This window comes from Desmodus rotundus, unplaced genomic scaffold (genome assembly GCF_022682495.2).
Source record: "Desmodus rotundus isolate HL8 unplaced genomic scaffold, HLdesRot8A.1 manual_scaffold_100, whole genome shotgun sequence".
Classification (NCBI taxonomy): domain Eukaryota; kingdom Metazoa; phylum Chordata; class Mammalia; order Chiroptera; family Phyllostomidae; genus Desmodus; species Desmodus rotundus.
The window spans coordinates 79,184-103,019 of NW_026527153.1; the positions used below are offsets into that span (position 1 = coordinate 79,184).

The window sequence follows — 23,836 nt, forward strand, 5'->3', positions numbered from 1 at the left end:
CCTAATTTCTCTGGCTAGGACTTTCAGGTCTATATTGAGGAGAAGTGTGAAAGTGGATGTCCTTGTCTTATTCTTGATCTTAGAGGAAAAAGCTTCAGTTTTTGTCGTTGAATATAACGTCACCTATGGCTTCTCACATAGGGCCTTTGCTGCATTGAGGTAGTCTCCTGATCTTAGCTCATTGGGTGTTTTGTTCTATTTTTATCACAAAGGGCCAATCTGGTTGCCTCTCGTTTTTTTCTTGCCTCATTGCTTTGGCTGGAACTTCCAGTGCCATCTTCAATAGCAGTGGTGAAAGCAGGCATGTTTGTCTCCTTCCTGGTCTTAAGGAGAAGGCTTCCAACACATGCAGCATTTCACCATGGAGTACAATGTTAGTTGTCAATTTTTTTTTTATTAATAGCCTTTAATAATGTTAAGGAGGTTCCTTTCCTTCCCAGTGTGCCGAATGTTTTTATCACCCTGCCTCTGGGAGCATCCATGTGTGGTGAGGGTGAGCAGATCCTCTGGGCCCTGGAGCCTTGGGCCCCTCCCATTTCCCACCCAGCCCTAACACAGGGGTGATTACATGGCTCTAAAGTGATCTAGGAGCGGTCACTGACTGAGCTATCGGGAGTGACAGTGAGAGGCCAGAAATGACACATCCCTGCCTGCCCAGCTAAACCCTGGAGTGGAGCTAGGATTACCTCTTTCTTCTCTTTCCTATATCCATGTCTTCCCCCACGCTGTTCTCCTTTTCAAAACCTCCTCATCCTTAAAAGCTTTTCTTTAGCAAGTCTTCCTTGCCTAAGATGAAGCCCCTTTGCTTGAGGGAGCAGGTCCTCCGGAGGTTTTAAGCATGCTGCTTTCTAACCCATGAGCCTGCCCTTTCTAGATGGTTACCAAAATGGCTGTAGACGGGCAGAGTCCATTCTTTACTTCCAGAGGATAATCTAAATGGAAATCCACGTGTGTGCATGAGACACAGTGACATTTCATTCAGGTGCAAGTGACTGATGTAAGTCAGCCTTTCTGGAAAGTTTCTTCAGACAAGGGAGAAAGAATATCAGGTTAAAATGTCCCGAGTCTCAGAAGCCAAAGGACTAGGTGAGAGTGGAAAATCTGAGAACACATAAAAGCTCTGATCCTTTTTGGAGCACCTTCTGCAGATCTAATTTCCCATCGATAGTTTGGGAACACACACTTGGATTTTTATGACCTAACTCGCTCGGAAAATAACCGGGTATGTCTCACAGCTCCAGGTGTGAGAGCCCAGAAGAAGAGCGGGAGGGGGAGAAGAAAGGATTTTTTTACAATCCACTGATTTTATGAGGAAAGGCAAAACCTTTTTAAAAATCCACTTTCAGAATTTTTTCTTCATCTCGCCAGGGCTCACAGAAGGAGGAGAAGGAGGAAGAGAACGTGGGGTTGTAGCGGAGACAGCAGACACAGTAAGCTCTTCTCGTTAACGGCAGCCCACCAACTGGTAGTGGCAGCCATTACCAACTTCAGGAAGGAAAATCTGCACCCTTAACCTCCCCTTGAGTGTCAGTGATCAAGAAGGCTTTCCTCGTCCTGGCTTCTTTTCCAGGGCATCCTGCAGACAGGTGCGCATCCCTTCCGCGGGTCCGTGAGGGCGGCGCGAAGCTCTGCAGGAGGAGGTGGTGGTAGCCTCAGCAACGACCGTGCCCAACGTTGAGCCCCGTATCTCCGCGCCAGGCACTTTTATCCTCTCCTTCAGTCCTATCAAGTCCTCAAGGTTACCCTCAAGTGAAGAATGAGGAGGAACCGAGGCTCAACGGAAGCCTTAAGTGGCCGGCGTGCCTCCCTGGTGGCCGGCAGGGTGCAGCCCCTTCCCATCGGACCCAGGCCTGGAACCATTCCCGGGTGGCTTCCGGCCTGGGATTTCTGCGCCGCGCTCACTCCTGAAACGGTCCTCGCGAGCGCAGCCGGCGCTCTCCGGGGAGGAACCGCGGTCCACCCGGCGCGCGGTAGGAGCGGCCCCCGCCAGCGCTCGGCGGAACTTTCCTGTCGGCGGGGCGTGTTCCCGTCCGGGCGGCCTGGCGCGCGGGCCGGGAGGGGGACGCTTTTTCGCGCGGACCGCGAGCGGAGGCTGCGAGCGCCGCCGCCTGAGGAGACCCGAGCTCGGTCCGAGCCAGTCCGCGGCGCCCGGGCCTGGCCCGCTGCTTCCCGCCCCGGCCGCCGCCCCCGCCCGCGCCCCCGCCGCCGCAGACGCCGCCGAGGCGGGCGCAGCGGAACGCGAGGCCGCTCGGCCCTGCCCGGCCCTGCGCGGCCCGGAGCCGCGGCGCGGAGGTGAGTGCCGGTGCCGGCCCCCGGCTCCCCGCTCGGGCCGTCGGGACCCGCAACAATGGGGGCCCCGTGGGGACGCGGCCCGGGCCCCTGGCGCTCTGCGACCTGGTACAGCGAGTCGGTCCCGGCGGCCCGGGCCTTAAGGCGCCGGATCCGACCGAGGAAACTCCAGGGGCCGGAGGCTTGAAGGGGAGCGTAGCTTCGACCCGGGGTCTCGGTGGCTTGATACTCAGGATTGTGGTAGCCTAGGAAGGGAGTCCCAGGGGCGCGGAGACTTAACTCCAGTGCCATCCGCGCACAGCGCTCGGTGCAGACGCCCTGGAGGCTGACCATTGTGGGGTGAACGTGCAGGTCTTGCGTTCGGAATTCTGGGGGCCTCGGTGTGCCTGGTCCCGGGGCGCCTCGCGGCGCGTCTTTCTCCCCGGCCTCTCTCCCCGCGAGGTCTGTGAACTTGGCAGCCCGGCGTCTGGCTGGGGGGAAGAGGCAGTGAGAGTTCAGCTTCTCCGGGGTAGCCGGCGATTAGTTCCTGGAAAGGCCGAGGCTCGGCGGGGCGCAGGGGAGTGGAGCCTAGAGCTGGAGTCCCCTGGGCCCGGACGCATCCCGTCCTTGGATGGTTCTCAGGCAGGGAACTTGCCTCTGGACTGTCCCTGCGAGCGGCGCCGGCCCCCGTGGCGTTCGGACGAGGCTGGAGTGTAGAGGAGGGTCGGTAGGCGGGTGAGGTGGGAGAATGTGCTCTGCGTGGGCCACGGTGGAGGCAGCCGGGGCGGGAACGCGGGGACTTGGCGAAGTGGGCTGCCCGGGGGAGAATGACCTCCCAGTGCGGGGGCGCGGGGGCGTCGGGCGGGCTGGAATCCCGCCGCTCGCTCGCGGACGCGGCGGACTCTGTCGGGTGATGGGGCTCGGGGGGAGGGGCGTCTGGGGCGTCCTGCGTCTGTTTCCGGTGGACTCTGCGGACCCGCGCCTCTCGCTCCGGGGCGCAGCGGTAGCTGTCACGGGCGGCGTTTTAAGTAAAGACTTTCTTTGTGGTATGTGGATTCCGAGCTTTTCTCTGTTCATTTTTTTTTTTCTTCCTTCGGTTTTCAATTGTGACTCGTATTGTCTTTACAGCCCTGTGGCTTTGTTTGTAATGATAGGCAAACGTAGACACCACAATTTATGTAAATTCTAGGGGGGTTCCAATTTTTTAATAAATCTGAATTAACTTAAGGGCCCGTTTTTACTTATTTCAGGGCCATTGTTTAACGTGTGCAACTGTAGGGCGGGGTGTGAAAACTCTGACGGTTTCTGTTGTTACAAGTTCTTCACGGGTCAAATACGTGGTGTCCGAAGGAGACTTGACCGGGAGGTGAACACAACGCAATACACGGATGATTTGTTACAGAGTTGTACGCTTGAAACCTGTGTGTCACCCAATGTCACCCAATGAATTTAATTTAAAATTTTTAATGTTCTTTATATCCCTAAATTCAGGAAACTTTACTTTTTCCGATAGCCATGAAGTCATTGCATTGAATCTCGTAAATCTTGATGACTGTCAGCTCTCACAAGTGTTACCTGTCTCTGATGACTTGAGTCTGTGAACCGTGTCTCTCCTGCATCGCTGAGTGTGCAGACTCCCACGCGAGGCTCGCAGCTGTGCGCCAGAGCGGGGCCGCAGCGTTGGGGCAAAAGCTGGCGCGCTGTCTGTGATGCAGCGTCCAGCCCCACGTGGAAAAAAGCGGGGGCAGAATCTTCGCACTGTGTGGGTGTAGGATGCTAGGGGTGCTGCCTAGTTGGAGTCTAGGGTACGTTTTCAGGTGAAGGTGAGGTAATTTCAACTATTTGTAGTTCTATGGATACTTCTGGGGATTGTTTTTCCCCTTAATCTTTAAAAAATTATGTATTTTAAGTTGTATTCTTTGTCTCCCTTAAATTTTCTTTCTTATGTAACTCATTCTTTCAGAAACCAGAGTATGTTAATTTGTGCCAGGCACTGGGCTGGGCACCTCCACTATGGTGATATTTTTGACATTTTAATGGTAGTTCTTAGGGCAGAAGTGTCTGGGTCGATGAAGGAAGGAGCGATTCAGCATATCAATATCCAGTTTCTGATCAGTAAAGCCGTTGAGTAAGGTCTTTATAAAGTATTGATTTTGACTGGTGACAATTGATTATCTTCATATATCGCCGTAGAAAAAGTTTAGCTCTAATCGTTCACGTTGGTATGGGATTGTTTTGGCATTATTTTATTTAAACACACCTGTTAACTTGAAGCGCTCCTGCAGACAAACCACAAGGTAAACATTTTGTTCCTGAGTGTGTCTGGATGAGCGGTGATTCACCGATGTTGTGCGTGTGCTCAGGTTCCTCAGGAGGCCGTCCCACGTTCCTTCTCACTGTGGTTTTGGGAGTGTGGAGGTGTTGTTACCCCCTTTGTCTGGTTCACTGTTTGTAGCTGGGAGTGTTTGCTGACCCCTTGGAGTGCTGTTCTCTAGAACAGGAAGAATAAGATTGAGGTAAGACACAGTCTGTTTGAAATTGCCTCTTGATTTTTACCACATAAAATATAATGTAAGTTATATTTGTTTATTTTAACGTAAATCATATTTGAATATTTCTTGCTTTAATTGTTAATCTCCATTCTGATCTAGTAAAATGAAATTTTGCCCATTGCTCTCTTTCCTATCTCTCTATTTGGCCAAAAATTAATGAAGAAATTTCTTTTAAAGATGTTATTTATCTTAATTTTAGACAGAGGGGAAGGGAGGGAGAAAGAGGGAGAGAAACATCCATGTGTGGTTGCCTCTCATGTGCCCTCCACTGGGAACCTGGCCTGCAACCCGGGCATGTGCCCTGACTGTGAATCAAACGAGCGACCCTTTGGTTTGCAGGCTGGTGCTCAATCCACTGAGCCACAGCAGCCAGGGCTAAATGAAGAAATTTGAAATCAAGGCAATTAGATAATAAATACATTCTTTGAAATATCTCTAAGAAAATAGAAACTGGCTTATTTATTGCTTTGAAGGCAAAGTGATTGCTGAAAGAAGTGATTTTGACTACCTCTTAGTCCAATGAATGAACTTCAGAAACTCTCGGAAAGAAGGCTTGGAGCTTTTTATTTCATTAGAAAACTTTGGAGGTGCCTAGTACAATGGGAAGGGCATGGGCGTTGGAGCCACCCCCCCCCCCCATCTAACTCTTGCTTGCTCTTTGACCTGGGTAAGTTTGTAACCTCTCTGAGCCTTGCTTTTTATTTTATTCATTTTTTTCCATCTGTAAAATGGGGTCAGTAAAACCTCTGCAGGTTGTATTGAGGACTGGAGACAGGGCCGAGGGCTTGGTGTGGTCAGGGCTTGTGGTCAGTAGGAGTTAGTGGAGTTAGTGGTATTGGGGGGCACTGTCCTCAGTAGTACTAGTAGTGGGAGTGTAGCTGGGTGCTGTGCATGGGTGAGGGGCACGGTTTGCTGGTCTGGTGAGGCACACTGGACAGGTGAGAGAATTGTCAAATACTACAGTGGGCAGGAGTCAACACTATAAAGTCCAAGGTTATTCCTGGCACTGGTAGGTTTTTTTCCTGGAAGTTTCTATGGAGAAGCCAGGACACAACTGTTTAGCATGTCCATGTTAGTGGACATTCCCATTGGTAGAGTGCTAGAGTGTGCCAAGAAGCATTGTGTTCTGTGTGGCCTCTGTTCTGGATTTTTCTCTGGCTTTCTTTTATTGCAGTGATTTTTCAACCGGTGTGCTGCGAGAATTTTTAAAACATACAATACTCAGGGGAACTGACCTCTTTTCTCTTAGGTGGTCAAATAAACAAATGACAACAGCCAACACAACAATAGCCATCTAGTGTGAATGAATCAAAATTATACCTATTTTTTTTTGTCACATCAGCAAAAGATATATTTTTTGGTGTGTCACAGAATTTTAGTAATTAGTTTATGTGTGCCATGAGAAAAGGTTGAAAGTCACTATTCTATTGCCACCAGACACTTGACTTTTGTCTTTTTGCCTGGAACGTTCCAGATATTGGGAAATCTCCAGATGTCCTCTCTCTCTAATTTGAGCTCCTGTGATAGAATCTAGCACTCTGTTTAGAAATGTTTTTGATGAACAGAAGGTTCACAGGTTTTGTTACAGACTTGTTCAGTTTTGTTTTTTCCCTGTGAGAGGAAAAAAGTATGAGCCAGACAGAAGTGATTCAAAGTATCTGTCTCTAACTCTCTCAAAGTCTCTAACTCTCTCCTCATCTTTCTTAGTCAAGTGCCCCCTCCATACTAGGTCTTTAACTCCAGCCAAAAGTAAATCATATTCCTCTGGCTTCAAAATACCGTGAACATCTTGAGCCTGGTGTGTCTCTAAGTTAACATCTCAAGGAACTTCAAGACCAGGCCTCTTCAGTATCTTCCTTTCTAGTCCCTCCTTTGCCACGTAAGGCCCATAGTGAACTCCTAGAAGGTCCCAGCATGCTCAGGCTCTTCTTCCTGCTAATTATCCTCCCCATTCTATTGCTTTTCTGACTCGTAGGCTATAAGTGACCGGAATTCAGCACTACGATCTCTTTTAAAAGCCTTCCTTGGTTCTTTCCGAATTAAGCGGAATGCTTCTCCTTTGTGTGGCCTTTGCAGGTTGTGCCAGCTTTTTTCATAGTCACACCATACTCTTAACTTTTGGTATGTCTGTGTTTTCCATGCTTATGTTGTGACCCGCTTGAGGGCAGGAGCTTGTCTCACTTATGTTTATGTCCCGTGCCCAACCATTTCTGATGCGGAGTAGTGCTCCCTAAACGCTTGTCAAGTGAATGAATGAATGTCCTCTGCATATGGGCAACAGCAAGTCACTCTGGTGGAGTTGGTGGTGCGGTGAGAGTTCTGCTTTCCTGGCTGCATCTGATTTTGTATTTCCAAACACAGCATTCCTCTGCCTTTGTTCCTAGGTTGCTAAAAGCAATACTTAATTTTGCTGTGAAAATGTGTTGCTCATTCCATATGTTCATGGTTTTGAGGCCCGGGGATACTACCTGTTCTCTCTGGGTCTTGCAGAAGTTACTCTTGAAAGAGAATGTAACAGTTTTCATTGGTATTAACTAGATCTTTCATTGCCCATTTACTGACTTAGCACTTTGTCCTCATGTGTGAAGAGGAGTGACTAAGTCACCCTGGACCACAAGGTCTCCACACCACTACCATCCTGGGAGTGGGTAATGGATTCAGCACTAGGATGTCGTGACTTTTGTCAGCCAGTCAGCCTTTTGGAGACTCAGCTGAGCTCAATGTCATCCCATTCAGGATACTGTGAGATTATTTGCCCAAACTTTATTATAGGAACTTGAACTCAGTACTAGATCTTTGCTCAGCCTAATACTGTGCTGACACCGAAACTGATGTATTCTTGGTTAGGAGACTGTATATTCTTTCTGAGTCATTAACCTAGAAGTTAGGGAGTTACTGTATTTTTCGGACTATATGGCACACCGGACCATAAGATGCACCTAGGTTTTAGAGGAGGAAAATAGGAAAAAACATTTTGAAGCAAAAAATGCAGTCCTGCTCCTGCCTCCTGTGACCCTGCTGAACCACTGCCCCTCCCCCAGGAGCCAGGTAAGTTACATTCAGACTATAAGACACACCCCCATTTTCTCCCAAATTTTGGTTGGGTGCGTCTTATAGTCCGAAAAATACGGTATGCCAATTAATTTAGTCACCCTCTTGGTTCTTCTTAGTGGTAAAATAGCTTGAGAGAGTATACTGTCTAAATTACTTCAATTTAATTTTTGTGGTTGATCAGATGGCACAGGAATCCCACTAAAGGCCAGGTATGCGGAGCCTTACTGAAGCTACGTCGTTTATTCTGTCACGCAGATGACAGACTCAACTGCCTGCAGAAGAGGAGAGCCTGAAAAGTGACTGTAGGTAAACATAAACATGGATGTGAGATAAAAAGGGAAACTGAGACAAAGCGTGAGGCACTTTTTTTTTTTAATCTTTTTTTTTTTAGATTTTATTTATTTATTTTTAGAGAGAGGGGAAAGGGGGAAAAAGAGAGAGAAATATCGATGTGTGGTTGCCTCTCATGTGGCCCCCACTGGGGACCTGGCCTGCAATCCAGGCATGTGCCCTGACTGGGAATCGAACCGGCAACCCTTTGGTTTGCAGCCCACGCTCAATCCACTGAGCTACGCCAGCCAGGGTGCGTGAGGCATTTTGAATGTGGCGAGCAAGTGTTAACTGAAGTCTTTTTGCAAGTAGTATTGAGATGTTGCGATGGAAATTGTGATGATGTAGGTTAGACACAACAAAAACATGGACCATTTCAGCCAGCACCGGCACACTGGAGGTATGAGCACTCACTCCAGGTTTCATAGCACCATCGATGCGAGTTACACAGAAGCAGAAATGGAAAATGTTTGCTGGATTCTGATAAGTACACCTGGAATATGTACCATATTCTAGTTCAGGAACCACTTTTTTATACATCGGCTTTACTTCACCCTCCCAGCCTCTCTGGGAGGCAGATATCCCCACTTTATATAGACAACGAAGCACACAAAGAGGTGACTGGGCTCACTTTCAAGTCCACAAAGCCATTAAGAAGAAAAGTTAGGACTTAATGCTAGGTTTGCTGATTCTAAGTTTAGGGCCCTTTTTTAAGTTCTCATAGGATATGGTTTAAGGTTTCAGTCTGGGGTGAGAGCACCCCTTATTTGGGGCTTCTGGCTAGTAGAGGATGTACACAAAGAAGGTAGTGCCACCCAGGCCGTGGAGCTTCTGCTCCGCTCCGTGAAGAGCAGCCCAGAAACTGGAAGAATGGGGTGGGGAAGGAACCCAGAGGGAGCCCCACCCTCCTCACAGGTCACTCAGTGGTCAAGCGAAAAGTCCAGAGCCAGTGGGGATGTTTTTGCACTTGAGGACCAGTGGTACAAGTAGGGGTCTTCCTTGTAATGTGATGATACAGAAAAAATGGAAGTTTGGGAGAGACAGCTTGAGGTGTGACTGTGGTTTGAGCTCAGGCCTTTTCTTCCCGTTGTGCTTTCCAGCCCCACTATTTCCCCAGCCCCAGCTCTCCATCTTTCTCTTCCCCACTCTTTCTCCCACCTCCCACCTCAGCTGGGACGCCTGTGTGCCATGGTCTGCAGTTTCAGTGCTGTCCCTACCCCCCGCCCCAAGATCTGAGAACCCTTTGCCTGCCTGTGTGTGTGCTCTGTCTTGCCCTGCTGGCTGCCGTCCCTGAGTTATCTCCCTGGCTTCTACTGCTGCCCCTGGACTGCTTGCTCTTTCTGGGGAGTCAGGACAGTGGGCTGCCTTAGCTGCCAGCATGTGCTCTGCCTCCCTTGTGCTGAGCTCTCTCTGCCCCTCAGTGTCCCATTTCCTACCCCAGCTTCTTGGTGTTTCTCAAGGCTCCTTGTCCCCTCAGGCCCTATACCTGTCCTCCATTCCCTCATTCTTGACCTTTCACCTCACTTTAGGATTTATGCTCCTTATTTTTTTCTACTTTTCTTTCCATTGTGATACTTTTATCACTAGAGTCTCTTGCTTTTGGAAAGTCCTTTTCTTGATTATGCTGGTAATGTATGAGCACAGTAAAATTCAGGCATTTTTAAATAAAGAAAAGAACGCATAATCCCATGTCTCAGTGTTAACTACTGTTATGAATTTTGTCTGTATTTACCCATGTTTTTTCTCCCACTGTGTATGCTACATGAGACAGAGATAAGTAATTCCTTTTTTGTAGAAATGGGATCACAATGTATCTACTTTTATGTGACTTGCTCTCCTTCCCCCCATTCAGTGCTTGGGTATTTTCCCATTTGTATCTTTTAATAGTTACATAGTATTGTATCATATATTTGTATCATTTTTTTTAGTTACCAGCATCCTTGAATATATGTATCTTTCTGTACTACTTTGTATACTTGCTTACCTCTTTTTCTACTTTGTACACATACTTCTTTAGTTATTTATTTAATCCTCATTTTAGGATATGCTTGTTGATTTCAGAGAGAGGAGAAGGGAGGGAGAGGGAGAGAGAAAGAGAGACATCGATGTGAGAGAGAAACATTGATTGGTTGCCCTTTGTAGAGGTCCTGACCAGGGACCAGGCATATGCCCTGACTGGGAATAGAACCTGTGACCCTTCGATCTATGGGACAACACTCCAACCAGCTGAGCCACACTTGCCAGGGTTACTGTGTACACATTCTTCTTAGGGTACAGTCCTACAAGTGGAACTTCTGTGTCAAGGGTGATGTATGTTTAAGATTTTGCTAGATATTGCCCAATAACTTTCAAAAGATTGTATCAATTTATGTTTCTCCTCTGGCACTGACATTGTCAATATTTTTAATCTTTATCAATTTGAAGCCTAGATAACTAATTTTTATTTATTATACATTTCCTCATTGAGGAGGATGAGCATTTATCATGTGTTTATTTCATATATATTAATTGATCAATTAATTCATTAATCATTACCTTCTTTTTCTAGCTTTTCCCATGACCCCCCCCTCCTTTTTTTGTTTTTACCTGCATATTAGGTAGAGCCATAGTGGCTGTGCTCTGCTCCGGGCCTCTCATACCGCCCTAGCCCTCTCCTTTCTGTCCCTGTTTCTTTGATCTAAAATGCAGCTTTACTGCCGTTTTCTTACTGTCTGCTTTATCCGTGTCTCTTAATCCTTTGGGAATGGCTTCTGGACCTATATTTCTCCTGACCACCATCTCCAAGGTAAATTCTTTATTGCCTGGACAAAGATTGTTTTCTTTGATGTTCTTTTTCCCTTGGTTTGACCCACTCCCCAGGGAGGGAAGCTGCACATGAGTAGACTTTTTATTACAGAAAATTTCAAACATACGCAACAGTAGGGAGTATAGTATAATGAGTCCCATGTACCCAATTTCAGCAATTATCAACATTTCCCCAATTTTTCTTTCAATTATCCTGCCCAATTTCTTTTTTTGTTCTTATTGGCATGTTTTAAAGCTAAATCTCAGATGTGGTCCCTGAGTGCGTGTCTCTCTAATAACATTTTTTAAAAATTTCCCCTTTTTTAAAAAAGATTTTATTTATTTTTAGAGAGAGGAGAAGGAAGGAAGAGAGAGAGAGAAACATCAATGTGTGGTTGCCTCTTGTGTGCCCCCCACTGGGGACCTGGCCCACAACCCAGGCATGTGCCCTGACTGGGAATCGAACCGGCGACCCTTTGGTTTGCAGGCTGGCACTCAGTCCACTGAGCCACACCAGCCAGGGCAGAACATTTTATTTTTTAAACATATTTACCTTGCCATTTCCTACCCTAATAAAAATTTATAATATTTTCTCAATAGTGAGGACTTGATTTGCAACCCTGACGCTGATACCTGCTCTTTAAGTCGGGCAACTTAGAAGCAAGTTTTCCCGTCTGGACGTGTAGTGAGAACAGTGATAGTGATGTTGCCTCACGAGGTTGTGTGAGGTTGTTTCCTGCACCCCCACAGCAGGCACTTCGCAAAGTGTTTCACCTAAGTGGGGCTCAAACGTTGTCTGTCTTTACTCTCTGTCCACCCGTCCAGCCGTATTTATTGAGCACATGTGAGTTCGCCAAAGAGGCAACACTGACCTTGGTTTCTAGGATTCTGCGCTATCTTGATTCTCTGCCTGCATCTTACATGTGCTTTTTCACAACCCCTTCACCGATGCCCCCTATGCAGATGTTAGCCGGCTTTGTTGTTTTCTTCTATTCCCTCTGTAGCCTGGCCTCCGAGATCAAGCTCTTCCACCCCCACCACTTCAGGCTACCTCAGGGATGCGATTCTCTAACACTGGTTTCTTTACCAAGCAACAAGCGCACACCACATCCTGGCATGCAGACACTTCTGTCGAACCAGGGGTCTAGTGTAAGGCGCAGGGAACTGAGCCTGCAGGCCAGGGCTGTGCCAGCCCAGGCGGCTCACTTGCTGGCATGGGCAGTGCAGTCACTGCTCTGGTCTTGGTGTCCAGTGGGGAAGATGGAAGGGCAGGACTGGAGTCTGAACCCTGTCCAGCTTTAACAGCCTGTTGGCTGGTTTCAGAGAAATGTCCTACTCAGTATGTGTGGAACCACATCCACCCTTCTCCTCCCCAAATGAGCTTCCAACTCTCCCTGCCTGGCGTCTCCCAGGAAGGCCAGGCTTCACCCTATGGTTTTGCCCTCTCATTTGTCTTCAGCCCCAGGCCAGTTACCTTGTGGCTAGTTCTTCAGTTAATCGTGACTCCTGGCCCTTCCTGGAACACACCTTTAAAAAAAAATGTATCTTCACCCGGGGACTTTTTTTTACTGTTTTTAGAGAGAGACTGCCAGAATGTAACTTACTTGGCTCCTGGGGGAGAAAAACATTGATGTGAGAGAGAAATATGGGTGGGTTGCCTCTCGTATGCACCAGGACCAGGGATCATGCATGCCCAGGCTGGGGATCAAACCCACAACCTTTCAGGTACAGGACCGTGCATCAACCAACTGAGCCACACTGGCCAGGGCTGGAACATCCCTTTGAACCTTTGCGGCTTTGCATCTGTATTCAGTCTCGTTTGACTGCATTTCCATTATTTCCCCTGAAACTGTGTGCTGGCCAGTTGCAATTGTGACCATCTTCCTAGGTGTAGTTCAGGTGATAGCTTCACCCGCGTTGGAAGTGACCCTCCTCATTTGACTCTTGTGATGGATAGTGCGTTAGTGAGGTCCCATGATGTGGCTCATACTTCAGATGTGTGTGAGCAGAAGTGTTTCTCGCCTGCCAGTTCGTAGTCTCCTCGAGTGCCGCATTTGGCGTTGTGCGTGATTCTGTCTCATATGGCGTCTAGCACAATTCTTTGCATTAATAATTTTGCGGTAAATACCGATCAAATAAGTGACTGAACTGAAGTAGAATTTGTTTCTAATTAAGGACATTTATGGAAATGTTTTTAAACCATTGCGGAATGGTGCTAGTGGTACTAATTTAGGTACTAATTCCTTTGTCAAAATTCAGAGTCCTCTGCTTTCCTGTCCTGTCTCAGAGGTGGGAAGTTTTTCTGACTCTTGAGTCACGTGAGTTAGCTTCTCCAAAGCAGAGCTGGTACTACTGTTGTCGTCATGGAGAAGTAGCTAAAGGTAATCACCAATATTTATTGAATGCTGACTTACCATGTGCTAGGCACTGTGCCTAATTTTTTACTTAATTTAAAAACTGATCTCATATGAGGTATGTACTGTTATTATTCTCATTTTGTAAATGAAGAAACCTAGTAGGTTTAGAGGCACTAAGTAACTCTTTCGTGCCTCATAGATAGGAAGGGACAACGCCGGGACTCTGAGCCAGGCCACCTCACACCACTCTGGATTCTTAACTGGCACACCGCTGTGCTGTCCAAAACATGCTACTGCCGGTTGGCTCTTTCATGTGTTTATTTTCTAGCACTTAACCCTCATCAAATATCTTGCATGAAATTCTTTATTCTCCCTACCCAGCCCCCCAAATACTAGTTATCCTTCTGTTCTTCCTGATTTCGGTCAAGTGTATACCATCATTTTTGCAGTCACCCAGACTTCAAGCCTCAGAGTCATATTAAATTCCTTTCTTTCCTTCCTGTGCAAAAGATTCAGTTGAGTTTTTGTTGGTGTTATCTTACACCTGCTCATTTTTCTGTTCTCTGCCTTCTCCGTAACCCAGGCCCCCAGGTCCAGGCCTCTGTGCTAGGATGGCTGATTCTCCCCTCTCCACATTCTCATCTGTGCAGTCCTCCCGAAGGGTTGCCTTTCACCCATCTCTCCAGTTAAAAGTTTCCCTGTGGTTCCTGCAGCTGGGTTCCTAAAAGAAAGCCATTTTCAAGTGGTGTCACAGCCACCTGGGAGCTTCTTTAAAGCCTACACGTGCAGTGCGCACACTGTGAGGTCGATGTTCCTGTTTCCAACTCAGGGATGAGAAAGCAGAGGCTTAAAGAGACCAAATCACCTACACCATTACGGGAGCTGGGGAACTATGGCTTTTTAACTAGCTCCCCAGATTCTGACTCCCTGACACAGTCAGAAAACACCATGCAGCCTTTGAGAACCCCTTTGAGAATCCCTCTCAAATGCTGTCTTTTTCTGCTATTCCAGTGACCCCCTCCAACGAGTGGGTCTGAAATTTCTGCTCTATCTGACTCTGTCGATCACTCCTGCCTTGCTGATGTCTTTCCTGAGAGCATACTCCCAGGCTGGTCTTTGCCCTGCCTGACTCTCTGTGCAGATGCCTGCCTGCCTTCCTTCCTTCCTTCTTTTCATTTTTTAAAATTTATTGGTTTTAGAGAGAGAGGGTACGGGGGAGAGAGAAAAAGATCAGTTTGTTGTTTTACTTTTTTATGAATTCATTGTATGTGCCCTGACCAGGGATCGAACCCACAACCTTGGCACATTGGAATGACGCTCTAACCAGCTGAACTACCCAGCCAGGGCCAGACTCGTTCTCCTTACTGCCTCATGGATTGGTCCACCCTTGATTACCCTTCTCCCACTACATACACTGTCTGAGTACCTTCTGTATGTGAGGCTTCCATTACCTGAATGTTGCAAGAACACCCAAATCTGTGTTTCTGACCTCCAACTATATTCCACCTATTTCTGGCATTTCACCATTAACAATACTATTTCTTAATCTATCATTCAAGCTGGAAACCTGGGCCATGGATAGGAGCTTGGAGTCTGTAATTAAAAGTCTGGGATGGAATTGAATTCTACCCTCTTTAGTTGGGTATACTTGGGGTAGGTCACTTAACCTCTCTAAACCTTAGATTTCTTATCAGTGAAGTGGGGGTAACATTACTTTCCTCACGGTATTATTGTGAAGATTCACTGAGAGAATATAGATAAAACACTTAACCTATTTGGTTAATATTCAGGGAGCCCTTCCCATGTACCAAGTGTGATGGTCACTGGGGAGACAGTGGTGAGCAAAGCCATCCTCGTGGGGCTCCAACTGGCCAGTGAACTCTTACTGGTTTTGCCTCCTTAGCCTTTAATATTCCCTCTTGCCTTCCTTCTCATTGCCACTACTGTAGTTCAGGGTCTCATCATTGTTCGCCTGACTGTTCTTACCTGTCTTGTCTCCATTCAGTCTCCAGAGTGTTCTCTTTAAATTGGAAATTCAGATGATACCACTTCCCTGTTCATGGCCCTTCAGTGACTCCTGTAGGGGCACGTGGACTGCGGGGAGGTTGCATGGACAGAGGCATTGAGTCACCTTCTGAGCTCAGCAGAGAAGGGCTCAGGGGCATCATACCCCATCTACCAGGCCGGCAGGAGCAGCGGTGCCCAGGGCCACGGGTTTGCCCACCCTTGTGTAGGACAAGGGTCAGACTCCTTAGCGAGGTCCTGCTGGATCGAGATCGGGCCCATCGCTTGCAATGTCCCCACTTCCTCCCCTCAACCTCTAGCCCCACAGAACTGCGCTTGTCCTGGAGAACCTTAGTTTGACTGACTTTCTTTTTCCTGCCTTCCTTTCTTCCTTCTGAAATATAATTCACATACCATACATTTCACTTCAGTGTGTTCGATTCAGTGTTTTTTAATGTATTTACAAGGTTACACAACTACCTAACTCCCGAACATTTCATTACCACAGAAAGACATCTGCTCTCCTTAAGCAGTCACTCCTATCCCTTCCTTGGTACCCATGAATCTGTTGGTTTCTATTGATTTGCCTCTTCTGGGCATTTCAGATAAATGGAATCATGTAATATGTGGCCTTCTGTGCCTGGTTTGTCTCTCTTAACATAGTGTTTTTAAGGATTACCTATGTTGTAGCATTTATCAGTACTTGATTCCCTTTTATCGCTGAGTTGTAAGTATTCCATCCCATGGGCTTGCTACATTTTGTTTTTCCGTTCCTCAGTTGATGAAAGAGCTGTCGTCACCTGACATACATCTCAGGGTCTGTGTCCATTGACTGGATGATTCCTGGGGGTCTCCACTCGTCACTCTGTGACCAGCATTCTCTCATCTGCGCCTCTTCAGTGCCCGCCAGCACTGGTCAATAGTAGATGCAGAATTAGTACTTACCAATGACTCACTTTACCTGCCTTTCCAGGAAACCTGGTACTTCCTGCCTTTCCTGCACTCCTGAGTTCCAAGCCACGATTCCCTTGTGGAATGTCCTTTCCTCCCCACCTCAATTTGTCTAATTCTGCCCTGCTTTAGGGTTTGTCTCAAGGTCTGCCTCCTCCAAGAAGCCTTCCAACAGTGCCGAAGCCTCAGACTCCATTGCCTCCTTCTCTGAGTTCGGGTGCATTTGGGGTCTCCGTCATTCATTATACACTCAGTAAGTGTAGTCTCAACTGTGTCCTTAACTAGATGATAGTAAGTCCACCAGCACTGAGACTCCTGTATGTGCTCCCAGTACAACGGAGCTCTGATTGTACAGTGGAATTGTACCTAACATTTTACCTTCCTTAAATTCAACTATGCACTTTGCAAAAGGAAACAAAGAGAGAGCACATGAATGATGATTTAAATGGTTAGGGGGTCATTTCTGCTCCCTGCTTTACTCAGTGAGGGCATCCCCTCGGGCAGTGGAGGCAGTCAGGCATCACAGGGAATGTGGCCGACAGAACCTGCAGGAGCTCTTGACTGACAGGAGAGACATTGTTGAGGTGGTGGGGTTGAGGGGCTAGGAAGTATTCTACCAAAAAAGAAGGAGAAGGAGAAGGAATTGAGAACAGCAATAATAATTGAGGGCCATAGAGAATTATTGACTCGAAAGACTTGTTGGAAATGAGGAGGAGGGTGCATAGGGAAAGCTGAAATCTTCATGCAACTGCTGGGCTGGTCCAAGCACCAAAACGCAGGAGGGGCCTCATTTCTGAATATCATATCCTTTTGGAATTATTCTCGGCGTGTATTATCTATAGGAATACATACATAAAGCTCCTTATACTGTTTATGTGGGCAACTGAAGAGGCTTTTCACAGGTGGCTTTAACTGCTGATGATCTTTTTCCCGTGCTGACTGTAGGCCCCCATGGGAGTCCCAGCCTAGTTGCGTCCCTGGGTGGACAGCCAGTGGACTTTTGTCAACAGTATGAGAGCTTGCCCTGGTCGGTCACTGGATATGGATTTGGAGAGGGGCAGTCACAGCCCAAAAAATATGGTGCCGCTAAGGATGGGGATGAGGCCAAGCAGGATTTGTTCCCTGGTGGCTGATTTTACAATTATAGAGATAAAATGCTGATTTTACAATTATAAAGTCATATTTATTTATTGTAAAACAAAAGAATGAAGATGAAAATAATAACTATTTTGGTAAACTTCCACCCAGAGATAAAAAACAGTTAACCTTTTGGTCCATTTCCTTCTTGCATTTTTTCTATGTATAAATACTTAACATTTGTTTGATTTTATTTTTAAAAATTAGATCTAAATATTAAGTTTTTTGTGCTTTTTATACAGCATTATATTGAAAAAAAAAGGTCTTAAAAATCTTCCCCTAAAATTTGCTCTACTTTGTCTATTTTATATTCTGAGGAAAGCTCTTCTTTCTCTAATAGGTCAGAAGCATCTTCGGCAGAGTCATCTGTCTCGCATGTTGGTGGATTTGTTCATGAACTTCACCAGGTCTGTTTGCAAGCTCTGATAAGGGCAAATTAGATTCACCAGTTGGCTCAAATGGTGCTCTCAGACCAAATCCCTTCATCAGGGACCTGTGACCTGGTCTGGTCTGTCAGATGATCCCTGTAACTTGCTTTTCACCTATTGACCCTGCAGTGGGTATTTCAGATTAAATGTTTTAAAAAAAACTATTTTATATGTTTAGAGGAAAGTTTGATTAAAAAAATCAAAACTTTGTGTTATGGCAGTATCTTAAAGAACAATTCCATTTTGAGGGCATTTTGGCAAGTTTTTGTCCCTTGAAGATTCACTTCTCTTACTATTTCATAAGTGAAACTAGCAAAGAATGTCTTGTGAAATATACAATCAGTACATTCCTTTGAGAAATCAAATTTGAAACAGCAGTGTCAATAAAATAAACTGTTGAAGTGGAAACTTACTTTTCACATTTAATATGTTTATACTTTGTCCCCACTGATACTCTTCCTTCCCCAAGTTATGTCTCTAGCTGCCTAATCTCTCATAAGGAGTCATGAATCTTAATGTGGGTAGAGCATTTGGTTCTTACTGCTTCCATAATCCTTACCTCTCTGGCTTCACAGGGGGAATATCTATGTCCCAGGTATTTTTCATTTAGCAACTTCGGTGTCTTACACTTGGTTAACTTTTGCCCCACCCAACTCTTCAGATCTGACCCCAGGCATTCCAGAGCCCTACTTGGTGCCCTTCTGGACTGTGGGAGGGAGGGCCTTTCAGTGTGGGTTGTTCTGGCTGTCTCTGTGTTCTTCCCTCCGTACTGTTTGATCCACTCATTGTTTGTATACTTGGTGTATCCAGTTTTGTCTGGGAGGAATGCCTCTTTTCTGGGCTTGGGGCCAACTTTTTACTTAACTTTTGGGTAAAACTATACAGTCTCCCAGCTGCCATCTCCAGAGATGAGCTCCCCGAAACCAGTTTTGTTTGTTTAGGAACCAGATAGTGCGTATTACAGTGAAAGATGTGATGCCCGTGCCGGAAGTGGAGACAGGCCCTCCCTACACGGAACATCAGGTACCTGGGGACCCACACACAGGTGTGTACTGGGCCATCTAGGCCCCCAGGGCTTCCAGACGGGCTGAGGCTCTGACGAGGCTGTCGTGTTTCCAGGAGAGGCCCTGTAAAGTGAATCTCGCATCTGCATGGGACTTGTTGTGTTGTGCCACGTTGAGTGCTCATGGTGTTGCCAGGTCATGTGTTGCGTGAGCCCTTGCAGCACCTGAAGTGCAGGTGTCACCCAGATGGGGAGCGGGTGAGTGATTTGCTCCAGTTAAGTGGTGCCGTTCACCTGGGTCTTCTGCCACCAAAGACCTCTCCCTCTGCCATACACTTGCTGCCTCTTCAGCTGTGCTGGCAGTAAAAGGTGTGTTCCACGTGGCATCTGGTCTCCAGTCTGGGCTGCCGTCTGAAGAGGAGGCGACAGCAGCACCCTCGGCCCTGCCGAGGGAAACCTGGAAGAGAAACTCCTGTGTCTTTTGCTCTCTCACTGGGGCTCGGGGAACAGTTCTTCACTAGCCCTGTTTGTTTTCCTTCTAAGTAGTTCTCAGATCTGGCCTTTCCTCTGGCTTGTTAGTTGGCTACTGTTTCCTGTCTTCTCTTATTCCATCTGCTGCATTTATTACAGCAAAGTTTTCTTTCAGACCATGTTTTCAGTACTTACAATGTACTAACTACTGATCTGTGTGTCTTCATAGTACGGTTTATGTTTATACTCATTTACTACTTGATCCTCTTCATAATCTTTGAAGGTAGGGGGTTACCTCCATTTTACAGGTAAGGAAACTGGCTGAGAGAGATTGAGTTACCAAAGTTACACTGAACAACGAGCTGGAATCTGTTCTCAGTTTGACATGGCACATCCCTGCACTTCTACCCAACATCCACTGGTGCAGAGCGGTCTCTGTAAAAGACAGGTCTGGTCCTGTCACTCTGACCTTCCTGGTTGGATGAGACCGGTCTCCCTAGTCTGCATCCAGGGTGCTCCACAATCTTGACCCTGTTACTTCTCACGCTTATTTTCTACTCTTCCCCTGTCCTTCCTGCTTTGTGCTTCAGGAATATAGACTTCCTGGATTCCCTTAAACACATCCTGCTCTTTCTTGTCTCTGAGTCATTGTTCATAGAGTTCCCTATCTGAACTCGTCCCGCCCCCTCTCCAGTCTTCTGCAGTGAGGATCATGTGTTCGATTTCTCTCTACAAGGCCAAATGGCAAAGCTTTATTTCTCCCCACTTAGCTGATGAGAGTAGAGGTGATGATCTCCTGAAGGCAGTATCTAGTGATGAGAACAAAGCAGCTTTCGCACTCCTGTGCACCCCCCAGTCTACATGCCAGTCTCTGGGAAGCCTACATGCGAGGTCTGTCCAGAAGGTATGCAGCCATGGACTATGAAAAATAGAGACATTTATTGAAGAAGATACAAAATACAAGAAACAGTGTACATAGGGCAATGACACCTCAGTCCCCTTCAAAGTAGGGACCTTGGGACCTCACACAGTTCTCCCAGTGGCCATCAGCTGCCCTGTTGTATTTTCCAGAATCTCACTGATGGTCTGAAATCTCTTCCCTATCAAAGGCAATTTTAGTTTTGGGAAAAGCCAGAAGTTGTAGGGTGCCAAATCTGGGCTGTAGGGGGGCTGAGTCACCTGTGTGATTTGATGTTTCACCACAAAACTCTGCACGAGACGTGATATGTGAGCAGCCCATTGTTCTGATGGAGCTGCTGATCACCAGTTGCCCATAGCTGCGACCTTCTGAATCATCCCAATAGTTTCTGTGGAGGAATGTTCAAGCTTAACACAAAGTTTGATGCAGACTCATTGCTCTACTCGCTCAGTCATTTTGAATGTGACGGCCACATATTACACACGCTCACTCAATGACGTCTACAGCCCCCACTGACCAGTATGGTGAAGTCGTCATTGTCCACGCTTATGCGTTCCAGTCCTCTCTCCTTGGCTGCCAGGTTACATCGGTGTCATGCACACTGTTCTTGTTACATTAACCATGGTTGGACTTTTCCAGACAGACCTCGTACATTGCCAGGATTGAGCTTCAGGAACATATTAAACCTCCTCAGTCTCAGATTCTTGTCTGGTTGAGATTAGGACCTTTTGTTGCTTAACACCAGTTCATGGACCCCACTTCTCTTGTTTTTAAGGAAAGAGTCTTTGAGGCAGCAGCACAGTCAGCTCCCTGGGGAGGTGACTGTCCTTCCCCAGGGCTGGTTCCAGCTGTCCAGCACAGGCTGCAGCTCAAGCAGGGGGAGCCTGCTGTCCTTCTGTTACATCCCTGCACGAATGTTCTTCCTCCAGTGAGTTTATGTCCATCAAATGTTGGTTCTGTTACTTTAAAAAAAAGTTACCTTTTAACCCAGTTGGAACTAGTGTGAGCATTGTAAGAAGGACGGGACTTGTGAAAAGTAGCGGGTCCCAGTGCCACAGCTTGTGTCCTGCATGACGCACAGGCTGGTGTGTGGCCCATTACTGCTGGAAGGCTATGTGGACACCACTTACCCAGTTCCCACTGCAGAGCTGGGACTGCTCTTTTTTGGAACTAATTTTTAATTCCAAAAAAAAATTTTCTGGGGTGTAGCTGCCTTTTATAACCCTTATTTACTATTTTGGATAGGGGTTGTTTATTGTTTATTTTGACCACATAGAAAAGTATTCAGGATAATATAACAAATACATGGTTATGCCCCTACAGCTTTGTTATATCTCAACATTATACCACAATTTTGCTTCACATATTTATATTTAAATAAATAAATAAATAAATAACAGGCCCTGGCTGGGTGGCTCAGTTGGTTGGAACGTCATCCTGTGCACCAGAAGGTTGCAGGTTTGATCCCTGGTCAGGGTGTGTGCCTAGGTTGTGGGTTTGATCCCTAGTCAGGACGTGTACAGGAGGCAACTGATCAATGTTCCTCTCTCTCCCCCACCTTCTCCTCTCTCTAAAATTAATAAACACATCCTCAGGTGAGCATTAAAAAAATTACAGATTGAAGATATTTAACTTCCCAATCCATTTTCGTCCCTCCCCCCAAGAGGTACACTATTCTGAATCATGTGATTGCCATGCATGTTACTTTTACTACATGTATGTTTCCTTATGACATTGAGTGCTGTGTTCTGTATTTTTAAAGTTTACATAAATGGTTATCGTCTTGTGTTTATCTTTCTGCAACTTCTTTTCACTGACCGCTATGTCATTGAAGTTTATCCATGTTGATTTATGTTATACTCTAGTTCATTTATTTAAAGTTGTGTAATATTCCATTGAATGAGTGGACTGTAATATATTTGTGCATTTTCTTATTAATGAACATTTTAGATTGCTTTTTATTTTTCACTGATCCTTACGATGACATAATGAAAATTCAAAATTTCTTTGTATACCCATTCTAGAATTTCTCTAAGAGTAAATTCTGAATCGCAGGCCATGGCATCTTTAACCAGGCTAGGTAGTCCCAATTATTCGAAGTACCGGTTTGCATCCCCCCCCCCTGCCCCCCGCCGTTGTTGGTAAGAACCCCCTCGGTCAGCAGCCTCTGCAGCGCTTGTACCGTCAGACTTCGTGAAAACTGCATCTAATGTGTGTGAAGTGCTTTTGGTTCATTTGGATTTCCTCTTCTAAGAGTTACTTAGTCATGTCTTTTGATTAGTTTTCTACTAGGTTTTTCTTTTTTTTTCCTACTGGTTTTTAAGAGTTTCTCAGAACGGTGGATGCCAGTTCTTTTACTGGCTCTATGCTTGCAGACAGCTCCCCAACTGTGGTTTGTCTTTGCTTCGTGGTATTTTCTTGTGTAAACATCTTCGTATTTGACTCAGTGAAAATTATCGACCTTCCCTTTACAGTTTACACATTTGGTGCCTTTGGATTTTGATCAGGAGTATATTGAGTTTATGGGGAAAATTGACTTTGCTTTTTTTAACACTCACCCGAAGATATATTCATTGATTTATGAATAAATCAATGAATATATCTTCATATCTTCAGGGTAGAGAAACGCTGATGTGAGAAAGAAACATCGATAAGCTGCCTCCTATATGTGCCCCAACCAGGGACTGAACCCACAATCTAGGTATGTGCCCTGACTGGGGATTGAACCCATAACCTTTTGGTGCATGAGATAATACTCCAACCAATTGAGCCACTTGACCAGGGCAAAAATCGATTTTGTAATAGCCTCTCCCATTTATAAACATCACATCTCTCTGAGTATTTAGGTCTATTTTAATGTCTAAGTGTAGTGTTATGCTTTTTTCCCCACAAGGGTCTTACATATCTTTCCCTAGTTTTATCATTAGATACCATATGCTTATTGCTGCTATTATAAATGATGTTTTTAAAATTACACTTTCTGAATGGGTGTTGAATGCATGTAAGAAATAAAATTGATTTTTCTATATTGATCTTTAATCACCTTACTGAGCTCTCCTGTATTGCTAACAGTTTGCCTGTAGATTTTCTGTATTGAAATCACATAATCCTTGACTATTGACAGTTTTCTTTCTTCCAGCTCTTTTGTTTTGTGTGTGTGTGTATCTTATTTGCTGGTTAGACTCTGTAACTTGATGTTGATAGACATATTGAGAGCAGGCAGCCGTGGCCTGTTACTGAATTTAAAGGGAACGCTTTCAGTGTCTCACACTGAATGTAAGGATTGCTTTATCCAGGGAAAGGCGTTTTCCTCTAGTCTGCTGTTTGCTTTTGTGATCAAAACGCACGGCCTCTGCATCTCAGAAAGTACTAAGGCTCTGCACTAAGTAGTCACTAGCCTTGCTGCCTCTTCCTTTGGCCCTTCTTTCTCCAAAATAACCATAACGCTTTTTTCTTTAGAATATTTCTTCAAGCTTTTGCTTCATCTCAGCCTTTGCCTTTCGTCCCCTCTACCATGACTATATCTCCTGGCCCTAAAGTCCCTGTGTGAATTATTTTGGTCTCTGTACCTCCCACTT

General features: G+C 46.1%; 1 protein-coding gene across 6 annotated transcripts in view; it reads left to right on the forward strand.

The window, feature by feature from the left end:
• Positions 1 to 1,954: 1,954 nt before the first annotated feature.
• The window catches only part of RAD54L2 (RAD54 like 2), a 72,758-nt gene continuing 50,876 nt past the window's right edge, over positions 1,955 to 23,836 (forward strand). The window contains exons 1-2 of one of the 6 annotated variants that reach the window (XM_053917693.2): positions 1,955 to 2,292; positions 17,778 to 17,844. The gene's annotated coding sequence lies outside the window, so the exon portion shown is untranslated. Of the gene's footprint in view, positions 2,293 to 3,266; positions 3,315 to 7,181; positions 8,181 to 14,935; positions 16,554 to 17,777; positions 17,845 to 23,836 lie in introns of those variants that run through there. The other 5 variants (XM_045199703.2, XM_024565697.3, XM_053917692.2 and 2 more) reach the window with 5 other exon arrangements.